The following is a 13,334-nucleotide window of genomic DNA, read 5'->3' as shown; positions in this document are numbered from 1 at the left end:
ATATTGACTAAGTAGGGAGAGAGTGGGCAGCCTTGTCTAGTCCCTGATTTTAGTGGGATTGCTTCAAGTTTCTCTCCATTTAGTTTGATGTTAGCTACTGGTTTGCTGTATAATGCTTTTACTATGTTTAGATATGGGCCTTGAATTCCTGATATTTCCAGGACTTTAATCATGAAGGGTGCTGAATTTTGTCAAATGCTTTCTCAGCATCTAATGAAAGGACCATGTGGTTCTTATCTTTGAGTTTGTTTATATAGTGGATTACATTGATGGATTTTCATATATTAAGCCATCCCTAGGATGAAGTCTACTTGATCATGATGCATGATCGTTTTGATGTTTTCTTGGATTCTGTTTGCAAGAATTTTATTGAGATTTTTTGAGTCAATATTCATAAGGGAAATTGGTCTGAAGTTCCCTTTTTTGTTAGGTCTTTGTGTGGTATAGGTATAAGAGTAATTGTGGCTTCGTAGAAGGAATTTGGTAGTGCTCTGTCTGTTTCAACTTTATGGAAGAGTTTGGATAGTATTGGTATGAGGTCTTCTATGAAGGTCTGATAGAATTCTGCACTGTACCCATCTGGACCTGGGCTCTTTTGGTTGAGAGACCTTTAATAACTGCTTCTAATTCTTTAGGAGTTATGGGGTTGTTAGATGGTTTGTGTGTTCCTGATTTTACTTTGGTACCTGGTATCTGTCTAGAAAATTGTCCATTTCCCCAAGATTTTCCAGTTCTGTTTAATATATTCTTTTGTAGTAGATCTGATGATTTTTCAAATTTCTTCAGATTCTGTTGTTATGTCTCCCTTTTCATTTCTGATTTTCTTAATTTGGATACACTCCCTGTGACCTCTGGTTAGTCTAGCTAAGGGTTTATCTACCTTGTTGATTTTCTCAAAGAACCAGCTCCTGGTTTTGTTGATTCTTTGTATAGTCCTTTTCATTTCGACTTGGTTGATTTCAGCTCTGAGTTTGATTATTCTTGCCTTCTAGTCCTCTTGGGTTTATTTATTTCTTTTTATTCTAGAGCTTTTAGGTGTGCTGTCAAGCTGCTGACATATGCTCTCTCCTGTTTCATTCTGCAGAGCTATGAATTTTCCTCTTAGTACCACTTTCATTGTGTCCCATAAGTTTGGGAATGTTGTATCTTTGTTTTCATTAAATTCTAAGAGTCTTTAATTTCTTTCTTTATTTCTTCCTTGACCAAGTTATCATTGAGTAGAGCATTGTTCAACTTCCATGTATATGTGGGCTTTCTATCATTATTGTTGTTATTGAAGACCAGTCTTAGTGCGTGTTGATCTGATAGGGTGCATGGGATTATTTCTATCTTCCTGTATCTGTTGAGGCCTGTTTTGTGCCCAATTATATGGTCAGTTTTGGAGAAGGTTCCATGAGGTGCTGAGAGGAAGGTATATCCTTCTGTTTTAGGATGGTATATTCCATAAATATCAGTTAAGTCCATTTGGTTCATAACTTCTGTTAGTTTCTCTACGTCTTTGTTTAATTTCTGTTTCCATGATCTTTTCAGTGATGAGAGGAGCTGTTGAAATCTCCTACTATTATTGTGTGAGGTGCAATGTGTGCTTTGAACTTTAGTAAGGTTTCTTTTATGAGTGTAGGTGTCCTTGCATTTGGATCATAGATATTTAGGATTGAGAGTTCATCTTGGTGGATTTTTACTTTGACGAATATAAAATGTCCTTCCTTATCTTTTTTAATGACTTTTGGTTTAAAGTAAATATTTTTTGATATTAGAAAGGCAACTCCACCTTTTTTCTTCAAGCCATTTGCTTGGAAAGTTGTTTCCAGCCATTTACTCTGAGGTAGGGTCTGTCTTTGTCACTGAGGTGTGTTTCCTGCATGCAGCAAAATGCTGGGTCCTCTTTACATATCCAGTCTGTTGGTCTATGTCTTTTTATTGAGGAATTGTGTCCACTGATGTTGAGAGATATTAAGGAATAGTGATGGTCACTTCCTGTTATTTTCATTGTTAGAGGTGGAATTATGTTTGTCTCTCTTTTGGTTTCATTGCAAGAAAATTATATTCTTGCTTTCTATACAGTGTAGTTTCTCTCCTTGTACTGGAGTTTTCCATCTGTTATCCTTTTAGGGCTGGATTTGTAGAAAGATATTGCATAAATTTGGTTTTTTCATGGAAGATCTTGGTTTCTCCATCTATGTTAATTGAACGTTTTGCTGGATACAGTAACTTGGGCTGGCATTTGTGTTCTCTTAGGGTCTGTATTACATTTGTCCAGGATTTTCTGGCTTTCATAGTCTCTGGTGAGAATTTTGGTATAATTCTTATAGGTCTGCCTTTATATGTCACTTGACCTTTTTCCCTTACTGCTTTTAATATTTTTTCTTTGTTTTGTGCATTTGTTGTTTTAACTATTATGTGACAGGAGAAATTTCTCTTCTGGTCCAATCTATTTGGAGTTCTGTGGGCATCTCTTTCTTTAGGTTAGGGAAGTTTTCTTCTATGATTTTGTTGAATACATTTACTGGCCTTTAAGTTGGGAGTCTTCACTCTCTTCTATACCTATTATCCTTAGGTTTGATCTTCTCATTGTGTTCTCGATTTCCTGTATGTTTTGGAGTAGGAGCTTTTTGTGTTTTACATTATCTTTGACAGTTGTGTCGATGTTTTCTATGGTATCTTCTGTCCCTGAGATTCTCTCTTCTATCTCTTGTATTCTGTTGGTGATGCTTGTGTCTATGGCTCCTTGTCTCTTCCTTTGGTTTTCTATATCCAGGGTTGTCTCCCTCTGTGCTTTCTTTATTGTTTCTATTTCCATTTTCAATTCCTTCACTTGTTTGGTTGTGTTTTTCTGCAATTCTTTCAGGGATTTTTGTGTTTCCTCTCTAAGGGCTTCTACTTGTTTACTCATGCTTTCCTACATTTCTCTAAGGGCGTTCTTTATGTCTTTCTTAAAGTCCTCCATCATTATCAAAAAATGTAATTTCAAATCTAAATCTTGCTTTTCTGGTGTATTTGGATATCCAGTATTTTCTTTGGTGGGGGAACTGGACTCTGATGATGCCAGATAGTCTTGGTTTCCGTTGCTTAGGTTCCTGCGCTTGCCTCTAGCCATTGGGTTGTCTCTGGTGTTTGCTTGTCTTGCTATTTCTGGGAGTGACTTGACCCTTCTGTAGGCCTCTATGTCAGCACTCCTGTAGAAATGTTTTCCTGATCTCTTTCAGCCTTTCCTGAGAACAGGTGCTCTGCTCTCAGTTGTGGCAGAGCTCCTGGAGACTGTCTTCCAGTTCTATGCACAGGCAGGAATCAAAGGGTCCTGCCTCTGATTGCTCCTGTAGGTCCTTGCACCCAGTGGGCACAGTTGGCACTATGCAATTCCCTCTTGTGTCTGGACTGTGGGCAGAGGGTATTCTCCTCTGACTTCTCAGGAGTATCCACACTTCTGAGGGTCCAGCTCTATCCCCCATGGGATTTGGGTGCAGGGAGCTGTTTAGCTGATTCAGTTCGGTCCTAGACACAGACCAGAACCATGGGTACCAGTGGCTGTCTGTTCCAATATCTCTGTGTCCAGAGGCACTGTGCAGTTTCCCCTTGGACCAGGGATGTGGACCGAGTTGTGGAGAGGTGGCCTCAGAATGTCTGCACTCCTGGGTGGTCTGTCTCTTCCCCATGGGATTTGGGTGCAGGGAACTTGAAATATTTTTTTAAATAAGAATTTCACTAGGAAATAAAGGAATTATTTGCTCTTCCACCTTCCAAGCACTTAAATAGGAGAGTTAATACATAAACCTGGTTCATCTAGTCAGCCATGTCACTGAAATCTGTATGAGTTTTTAGTTCTTGTCATGACCAAACTAACTTTTTTTACATATAGAAATATGAGGAGCAGTTTCTTGTAGTGGTTTGTATTCCCACCAGTCATGGATCTATGTTTCTCTTTCCCTGTATCCTGGCCAGCATGTGCTGTCATTTGCTTTATCGATCTTGATCACTGTTATTAGTTAGGGTAAGATGAAATCTCAAAGAAGTCTTAATTTGCATTTCCCTGGTGGCTAAGGATGTTGAACATTCTGTAAGTGTTTCTCAGTCCTTTGTGTTTTGTCTTTTAAGAACTTTCATTTGGGGTATATCTCATTTTCTTTTCTTTCTTTTTTTTAATTGGATATTTTTTATTTACATTTCAAATGTTATTCCCTTTCCAAGTTCCTGGGAAAGTCCCCTGTCTCATACCCCTCCCCTTCTTCTATAAGGGTGTTCCCCCTCCCCAAACAACTCTCCCTCACACACCCCCGCAACATTCCCCTGCACTAGGGGTGGCGGTCCAGCCTTGGCAGGACCAAGGGCTTCTCCTCCCATTGGTGCCCAAAAAGGCCATCCTTTGCTACATATGCACTTGGAGCCATGGATCAGTCCATGTATAGTCTTTGGGTAGTGGTTTAGTCCCTGGAAGCTCTGGTTGGTTGGCATTGTTGTTCTTATGGGGTTTCAAGCCCCTTCAGCTCTTTTCATCCTTTCCTAATTCCTCCAGCAGGGACACCATTCTCAGGTCAATGGTTTGCTCCTAGCATTCACCTCTGTATTTGTCACGCTCTGGCTGAGCCTTTCAGGAGATAGGTATACCAGGCTCCTGCCAGCATGCATTTCTTAGCTTCATCAATATTGTCTAGTTTTGCTGGCTGTATATAGATGGGCTGTATACCCAGGTGGTGCAGGCTCTGAATGGCCATTCCTTCAGTCTCTGCTCCAAACTTTGTCTCCATATCTCCTCCTATGAATATTTGTGTTCCTCCTTTTAAGAAGGACTGAAGCATCCGCACTTTAGTCATCCTTCTTCTTGAGCTTCTTGTGATCTGTGGATTGTATTGTGGGTAATTCAAGCTTTTGAGCTAATATTCACTTATCAGTGAATGCATACCATTGTGTGTCTTGTTGTTGTTGGGGTTTTTTTGGGGGGGAGGGGTTGTGATTGGGTTACCTGACTCAGGATGATATTTTCTTTTTTTTCTTTTCTTTTTTTTTCTTTTTTTTTTTTGGAGCTGGGGACCGAACCCAGGGCCTTGCGCTCGCTAGGCAAGCGCCCTACCACTGAGCTAAATCCCCAACCCCAGGATGATATTTTCTAGTTCTATCCATTTGCCTATGAATTTCATGAAGTCATTGGTTTTTTATAGAGAAACTAACAGAAGTTATGAAGCAAATGGACTTAAGGGATATTTGTAGAACACTTCATCTTAAAACAAAAGAATATACCCTCTCATTTTTTTAATTGGTTTGTTTTCTTAGTGTTCAAGGATTTAAAAAAGTTATTTTCATATTCTACATACTAATTCTCTATTAGATGAATAATTGGTAAAGATTCCCATTCTGTATCCAGTGCCTTTGCTTGAATGATGGCGTCTTTTGCCATATAGAAGCTTTTCAGCTTCATGAGATCATGAATTCTTAGTCTTAGTGCTGTGCTATTGTTCTGTTGAAAAAGTTCTTTCCATGTCAGTGAGTTCAAGGCTATTCCATGCTGTCTTCTATATCAGATTCAGCACACCTGATCTTATGTTATCCATTCGTACTTGAGTTTTGTGCAGGATGACAGATGAGTATTTTTTCCCATTCCTGTAACTATCACTTATCCATCATTTGTTAAAGATGCTGTATTATTTTCTCCAGTGTGTATTATTATCAAAAGCAAGGCATATTTTAGTGTGTGGAATTATGCCTTTATCATCAATGTTATTGTGCATGTCTGTTTTTATACCAAATCAATGATGTTTCTATTACTATAAATCTGTAGAACAACTTGAAATCTGGGATAATGACACCTCCAGAGGTTTTTTTGGGTTTTGTTTTCTTAATTAGGATTAACAATTAAGGACTATTTTAGCTACCTTATGTTTTTTGTGGTTCTATATGAAGGTGATGGTTTTTTCCCAAGTTTTATGAAGAACTGTAGTGGAACTTTGGTGGTTATTACATTGAATCTGTATACTGTTTTTTTTTTTTATAGGATAGCCATTGTACAAACATTAATCCTACAAATCCATGACTATGGCAGTCTTTCTATTTCCTGATGTCCTCTTCCATTTCTTTCTCAGTGTCTCAAAGTTTTTATTACACAAATTTTTTACTTGGGTTAAAGTCATCCCAAGATGTTTTGAGGCTATTATGAAAGATACTGGTTCCCTGACTTTTTTTTATTCAATATACCATTTGTATGTAGGAGCACTGCTGATCTTTTATGTTAATCTCGTATCTACTACTTTATGGAAAGTGTTAATCAGCTGTACACATTTCCTGGCAGAGTGTTTGGGATCTGTTATATATAAAATCATATCATCTGTAAATAAGTATATTGGCTTCTTCCTTTCCTATTTATATCCTCTTGATTTTCTATAGTTGTCTTACTGATCTAACTAAGACCTCAAGTACTAGATTGAATAGGTATGGAGAGAGAGTATTTGTCTTATTCCTGACTTCAGGAGATATGCTTTGAGTTTCTCTTCATTTGAGATGATGCTAGCTGAATCATCCTTGGATCCAGGCTTGCTCTATATTATCTTTATTATGTTATGGTATGTGCCCTGTATTTCTCAGCTTTCTAGTAATTTTAGCTTGAAAGGGTGTTAATTTTTTCTCAAGCATCATTTCTTCACCTAAAGAGATGATCATATGCTTTTTGTCTTTTACTTTGTTTATGTGGCAGACTATGTTTACTTATTTGTGTATGTTAAACCAGTCCTGCATCTCTAGGGTGTATCTAACTTGAGTATCCTGGATAATCTTTATAAGTATAATATTGAAAAGTTTTGCACATGTTTTCATGAGAGATATTTGTCTAAAACATTCTTTTGGTAGATGTTTTGTTTGGTTTTGGTAATGAAACAATAGTGGCTTCATAAAAATAATTAGGAAATGATCTTTCCATTTCTGTTTTGTAGAATAGTTTGAGGAAGATTGGCATTAAATTTTTAGAGGTTCTAATTCTACACTGAATCTACATTGACCTAGGATTTTTGTTGGTTGGGTGGTTTCTAATTATTGTTTCTACTTCAGCAGAATTTAAGGGTCTCTTTAACTTGTTTATTTAATTTTTATTTAATGTTGGTAGGTCATATATGTTAAGAATTTATTTATTTCTCTTAGGTTTTACAGTTATGTCAAATACAGGTTTTTAAATTATGTCCTTATGATTCTCTGCATTTCTTCATCATCTGTTAGGATGTCTACCTTTTCACCTCTAATTTTATAAATTTAGATCTCCTTTACTTATTAGTTTAGGTCTTTGGTTTATCCATCTTGGTTTTGTTAAAGAACTAAAATTCTTCATTTCATTGATTCTTCATATTGCTTTTGTTTCTTTCTTTCTAGTTCATTCATTTCATCCCTGAATTTACTTATTTCTGCCCATTTAACCTATCAGAGTATTATTTATCTTGTTATTATAGAGCTTTTAAGTGTGTGGCTAAGATAATAATATGAGACCTCTACAGTTTTTTTTTATAAGGGTACTTAGTGCCACAAACTTTTCTCTTAGAACTGCCTTCTGAATGTCACATAGGTTAGGGTGTTTTGTTTTTGTTTATAATTTTCATTCAATTCTAAAAAAAAATTTATTTTTCCTTCTTACTTTTTGTCTTGGCCCAGTTTTCATTCAGAAATGAGTTGTCCAACTTCCATGATATTGTATATTTTCTGCTATTTCCATTTTTGTTGATATCTGGCTTTAATACACTGTTGTCAGATAGGTTGGAGGATGTTATTTCAATTTTCCTACATCTGTTAAGGCTTGTTTTATGTCCTTGCACATGCTCATTTTGGATAAAGTTCCATGGGCTACCAAGAAGAAAATATATTCTTTTACATTTGGGTGTGATCTTTTGTAGATATTAGTTAGGTCAATTTGATTTATAATATTATATAACACCAGCATTTCTCTGTTTTGTTCTTGTCCAGGTGTCCTGTCTATGGACATGCATAGAGTATGAAGCCACCCACCATTAGGATTTGAAGGTTAATATGTTATTTAAGTTGTAACAGCAGTTCTTTTATGAACCACAATGCCCTTGCGTTTGATGCACAGATGTTAGAAAGTGCAATGTCTTTTTGGTGGCTTTTTCGTTTCATGAGTATGTAGTTTCATTCCCTGTCTCTTCTGATTAGTTTGCCTTTAAAGTCTTTTTTTTTGTCAGATATTAAAATAGCTATGACTCCTTGCTTTATGAGTTGCTGCTGGGAAAATGAAGTTTAGTTTCCTTTAAGAGTGTGACCCCTGCTATAATGGACACACTAAATGTAGGTCTCAAACCTAGTAATCAAACAATACAAATTGTCTAGACTTAATGGATTTAAAAAAATAAAGAGACGAGGAAGGGAGGGCAAGAGGAAGAAGGATAGAGAAACATAAAATTGGGTGGGTAAGGATGTAGTGGGGAGAATCTGAGAGAAGTAGAGAGAGGAGGTGACTATGGTCAAAATACATTGTATGAAGTTTTCAAAGATTTAATGAAAACATTGTTGATAAACAGGCATTTTATTAACAATAAAATATTATTAATAAACAAATAGTTATTTTCATAACTATTTGAAGTAAAATCTTCAAACTTTTAAAGACTATAGTATAAATTTTTATACTCAAAAAATTGTAAAGGAGGGATTCTTGAGGTAATCATAGCCAATTCTGTAGCCTCACAGAGGAGGAAAGAGACACTAATTTACTTAGACTCAATGTCACAGCCTTAGCAAATAACCAAGATAGAAATAAATCCTTTCTGAGATACAGTCTTAACAGCCTTATTTTGATATTATTTACTACCACTTCCAACTGTCAGAAACATAGGATAGAGAGAACCCCAGTCAACACACTACCTAACATCTCTAGGTGAATGAAATATACTGAAGTACTGTATGCTTCCCGAAGATTGTTAAGGAAATAAGAGTGGCCCATACCAGAGAGTGAATGAAGAAATGGCCAACATACACTTCAGATTTCCCATAATCCTTGCTTTCTGCCCACTTGTGATAAAAATAAAATAAAATTTGACAATAGGTGAGGACATTTAGGAAGATGATTCAGACAGTAAAAGGCTTTTTCTGAAATCACAAGGACCTGTACTAAGATTCCCAGAATCTACATAGAAGGCCTGGTGCATCAGAAGCACTTCTATAGCATAAGCCTGAAAGGGTGGAGACGAGACGTTCCCCAGGGCTTGCTAGGTAACTAACCTTGCCAAATTAGTTAGCTCCATGCAGGTTCTGAGCATGCAGGTGAAAAAAAAAAACAATAAGTATGACACCCAGCATCCATTTACTTCTGACTTGCATGTGCACATTTGTGTGTGCACGGGTGCGCGCGCACACACACACACACACACACTTCAACCTATAAGATTGAATGTGCAATATTCCCCATGGATAACTTTCCTTTCACCCATTAGGAAATTTTCTCATTAAAAAAATAGTTGGAAATGTTAATGTTATATCTCCAGAGACTACACTGTCTCTGGATGAATACTTCTGCAGAGAAAAAGAAACCATAGTTGCAGCCCAAGGTCAGAACAGAAGTCACAGCTCCCAAACCCTGTAGAATCCAATCCAATGATTTATTACAAGCAAGGTCCTCTGTCCAGGAGACAGAAAGTTTCGTACCTAATATTAGCTTTATCTTATTTTCTTTATATCAAATAATATCACTTACGCTATTTATTGGTGCTGATTTCAGGTTCTGATTTTGACAAATAAAATTTCAGCTTAGCTACCCAACAGAAAATGCAGTGTGTTTCATGAGCTCCACACCAGGCAATTTTGACTCTGACTTTATGCTTTCTTTTGGGAAGAGTGATTCAGTTACCCATGGCCAAAGGTTTTCCTGGGGTCACTCTCATGACTAGTTCATGAGTTTTAAGGCACATTTATGGATGCAGAGCTGGACCAGCTGCAATGTTTCACTACAAAAACTTGCTCCCTCGCCCCATTAAGGATCTGTAAAAATTTAAAAAGAGAAAGACATTTGAAAGCCAATTCCACAAATGTCCATCTCGGGCTTGTCAAGGGACACTTAAAACTTTCAGGGATGCAAGATTTATTTAGAATGTTTTTTTATATTCTATGGCAATTCAGAATCGACAAGGGGAGGGTTTAAATACCATGTAGGTTAAATTTGGATAGCAGTATGGTAACCTACTACACAACTAGGGAGTGGTCTGCCTAAGGAAACAAAATTAGTTATCAGTTTGAAGTGATTTCCTCCTTTGCTATTGTAATCACATTCGTCTCAACCGATTTCTGAATTTCTGTGAGGCACACTAAGTAGGAACCGGTTTGTGGCAGTGCTTGAGATAATGATGATTGTAGATGATACATCCTCCAAAAGGTTGTCATTGTCCAGATTCTGAGATGTGGCTATAGCCATGATAAGAGTAAAGAAGAAATAAACACAAAATATTTAAAAAGATAAATCTTGGTGGTTGCTGTTCAGGGAGTAAAAGGGTGGGTGGCTCTGAGGAAGAGTTAGAATGCTGCTGCTCATGCATATGCACTAGGGAAGGGTTGAAGTAGTATTAGAGAAAAATAATCTTTTAATCCTTCAGCTGTATAACACTAGATTATAAAGGGAGCTATGTTTCAAATGGCAAAAAGTTGAAATTACAAGATTGCCTAGAAATTGATGTGTTCAATTGCCCCGTTTTTACAGACACACTCAAAGTAGTCCCACAAGCCCCTGTGTTATAAAGGACTGAATACTTGGTTTAGGTCTCTGCTCTTTCCTTCTTGAAATTCTAAATCAATTTTCAACAAGAAGCTCAGATCTATCATTTTGCACTGGACCTAGAGAGTAAATATCTAGCTTGGTGTATGCTCAGCTTTTCCCTGTTGATTCCGGAAGAATTATTTGGTGGCTGGAGGATTATCTACTTTCGATCTAATGCTCAGATAAGGCAAGAAAATGGGGTGGTATTTTTCTTACCACACCAGATTGTTTTTCCACTAAACAGTACGTTCCCATTAGTAGCCATTTTCCAGCTGGTGAGTCACCATGATAACAGTTGGTCTATGACACTGTTTGCATTTAAAGTGCTAATACACAACATCTCTGATACTAGAGTATGAGTTCTGCTTCAAGAAGACAAGGATCCCACTGTGGAAATGCTAACACATCAGTAAGTACCAAATCTACACGTTGTAGTGTTGTATAGCACTGTGCAGCATGTTTGAAATCATACAAGGCTACTGACACTGCAATAACCCGGGGCCAAATACTAAAGAAATGTCATGTTCTCAGTGAGTTCTAGTTCCTGATAGTAAGCGGGACATGTTTCTCCAAAATTAATACCCTTGAGCAAGAGTAGACTACTATGCCAAAACCACATAGTACATTTATTAATATAGTTGGATAGGAGTAAAATATAGACACTTAATCTACTCCATTAATCTGTAAAAATCTTGATTTCAGGCTATACCTACAGTATTCTTTCATGAGTAGCCAATGAATACTAAGTTGAAGAGCTTATAGCACTGTACATAATATAGAATATTTGTAAGCATATTTCATTTCTAAAGCTCTGAAATTCAATTATTTGACACTTGATGTTTCATTTACTGGAAAATAGGCAGAAACATAACTACATTAGTAATAAAAAGTAGTGGCAGAGCAATCATCTTTCTTTCAAGAGATCCACAATCATTATTTCCCATAATGTTAGTCTAAATAGAACTACAAAATTAAAACATTCAGAAGCAAAAAATGGAGAATGGAAATGGGACATATCACAGTGGTGTTTATAGATGGATAATTAGTTCATACAATTAAGTAATTGGGAAGGCAGAGGAGTTTTTTACAGACACTCAGAAGTGTGTGTGTTGCTTCCCAGTCTGTAAGGGGGAAAAAGGAATCCTGTTTTGCTCAACAAGCTTTTAATACTCATAGCAATTTCATAAATGCTAGAACAGGGCATCTTAACCCAGACTGTGGACTTCCATGGACTATAAGAAGTTGATAGCTTCCCCTGAAGTTGGACACAAAATGCAGTATTTGGGACATGTGAGAAACAATATGGTATTTCTCAATCTTAAATAGAAGTTCTCTTTTCCACGTGTCTCATTCCCATCTGGTCCAGAAAGCCCCACTAAAAATATCACTTCCTCCTGGAAACCTCTAAGCCAGTATGTTCATCCAGCCTCCTATCTTGAGGAAAACCTCCTATGTTAGACTACTGTGACTTTTATCTGTGTCATCCAGATGTTCTTTGCCACACCTTAGCCCATTTCCCAAACTTAATTCAAAGTCCTAGACAGTAAATTCTATTGCATCCTGTTGCCATCATATCCCCAAAATAGAATTCCCTGAAGGGAATTCTTCAATGAGTTTTGGGCTATTTCACTGCTAGTGTCAAAATGTAATCATCTGAGACTCAAGATGTGTCCCCTGTTCACCTTGGTCCCTCTCACTTCCATATTGACCAACTAAATCTAACTTCATGTCTGGATGCTTTGTGACATGAGTCACATTCTTGGAGCACGTGAGGAATACCACTTATCTGTGCATTTATTTCATCAGGATGAACAGCAAATGTTCAGCTCAAATGGGAAAGAATAGCTTAAGGTCCCCATATTATGCAGCAATGTTTTTCTTTCTAGGGTTTTAACATACTTTTAGTGTCCTTGAAAAATACGTAAACCCACAAATGTGCTCCTGTTTACCTCCAAGAAGCAGAAAGTTTCTAGAGTATCTAGTTCTCCAGTTAAACTGTGACAAACAGTACTGGGACACCCGATGTAAACTAACAGGGATTGCTTCATTGCACACACAATCAGGTACAGGTATGTGCAATTACATGAGCACATTTGGTGCACATGTACACTTGCTATATTAGATATTGTCTCTTCACCTGTATCATACTTCCTAGGATTTACTTCACACTAGAATTCTTTTCATGGTTACCTGTACCCCTTCTCCAAACTAGAGTTCCTAAGGAATGAGCCAGAGTTCATGATTCTTACGGTGATCTATTGGGTTTAGCACACAGTGTGCTTTGCAGACAGAAGGTTAGCTGTATATTTTTGCTTCAATGTTTTTTAAAAAGCTTATTATAGAATGTGGGGACTGGAGAGATAGCTCAGCAACTGAAAGGCAGACAGCTAGTATAGAGAGCCCAAGTTTGGTTCCCAACACACACATTAGTTGGTCCAGAACTGCCTATAAGTCAAGCTCGGGAGAGGCAATGTCCTCTTCTGACGTCCATAGGCACTGCATTCATGTGCACAAATCCACCTCCAGATGCATACACATAGGTACGTAAATAAAAATAAAAATAAAACCGCAGGGAGCCAGTTGCATTGGGAGAAAATGTTAAGAGAACCAC

The sequence above is a fragment of the Rattus rattus genome, chromosome 3 (assembly GCF_011064425.1).
Source record: "Rattus rattus isolate New Zealand chromosome 3, Rrattus_CSIRO_v1, whole genome shotgun sequence".
NCBI classification, from domain to species: domain Eukaryota; kingdom Metazoa; phylum Chordata; class Mammalia; order Rodentia; family Muridae; genus Rattus; species Rattus rattus.
Note: the sequence above shows the minus strand (reverse complement) of the source record.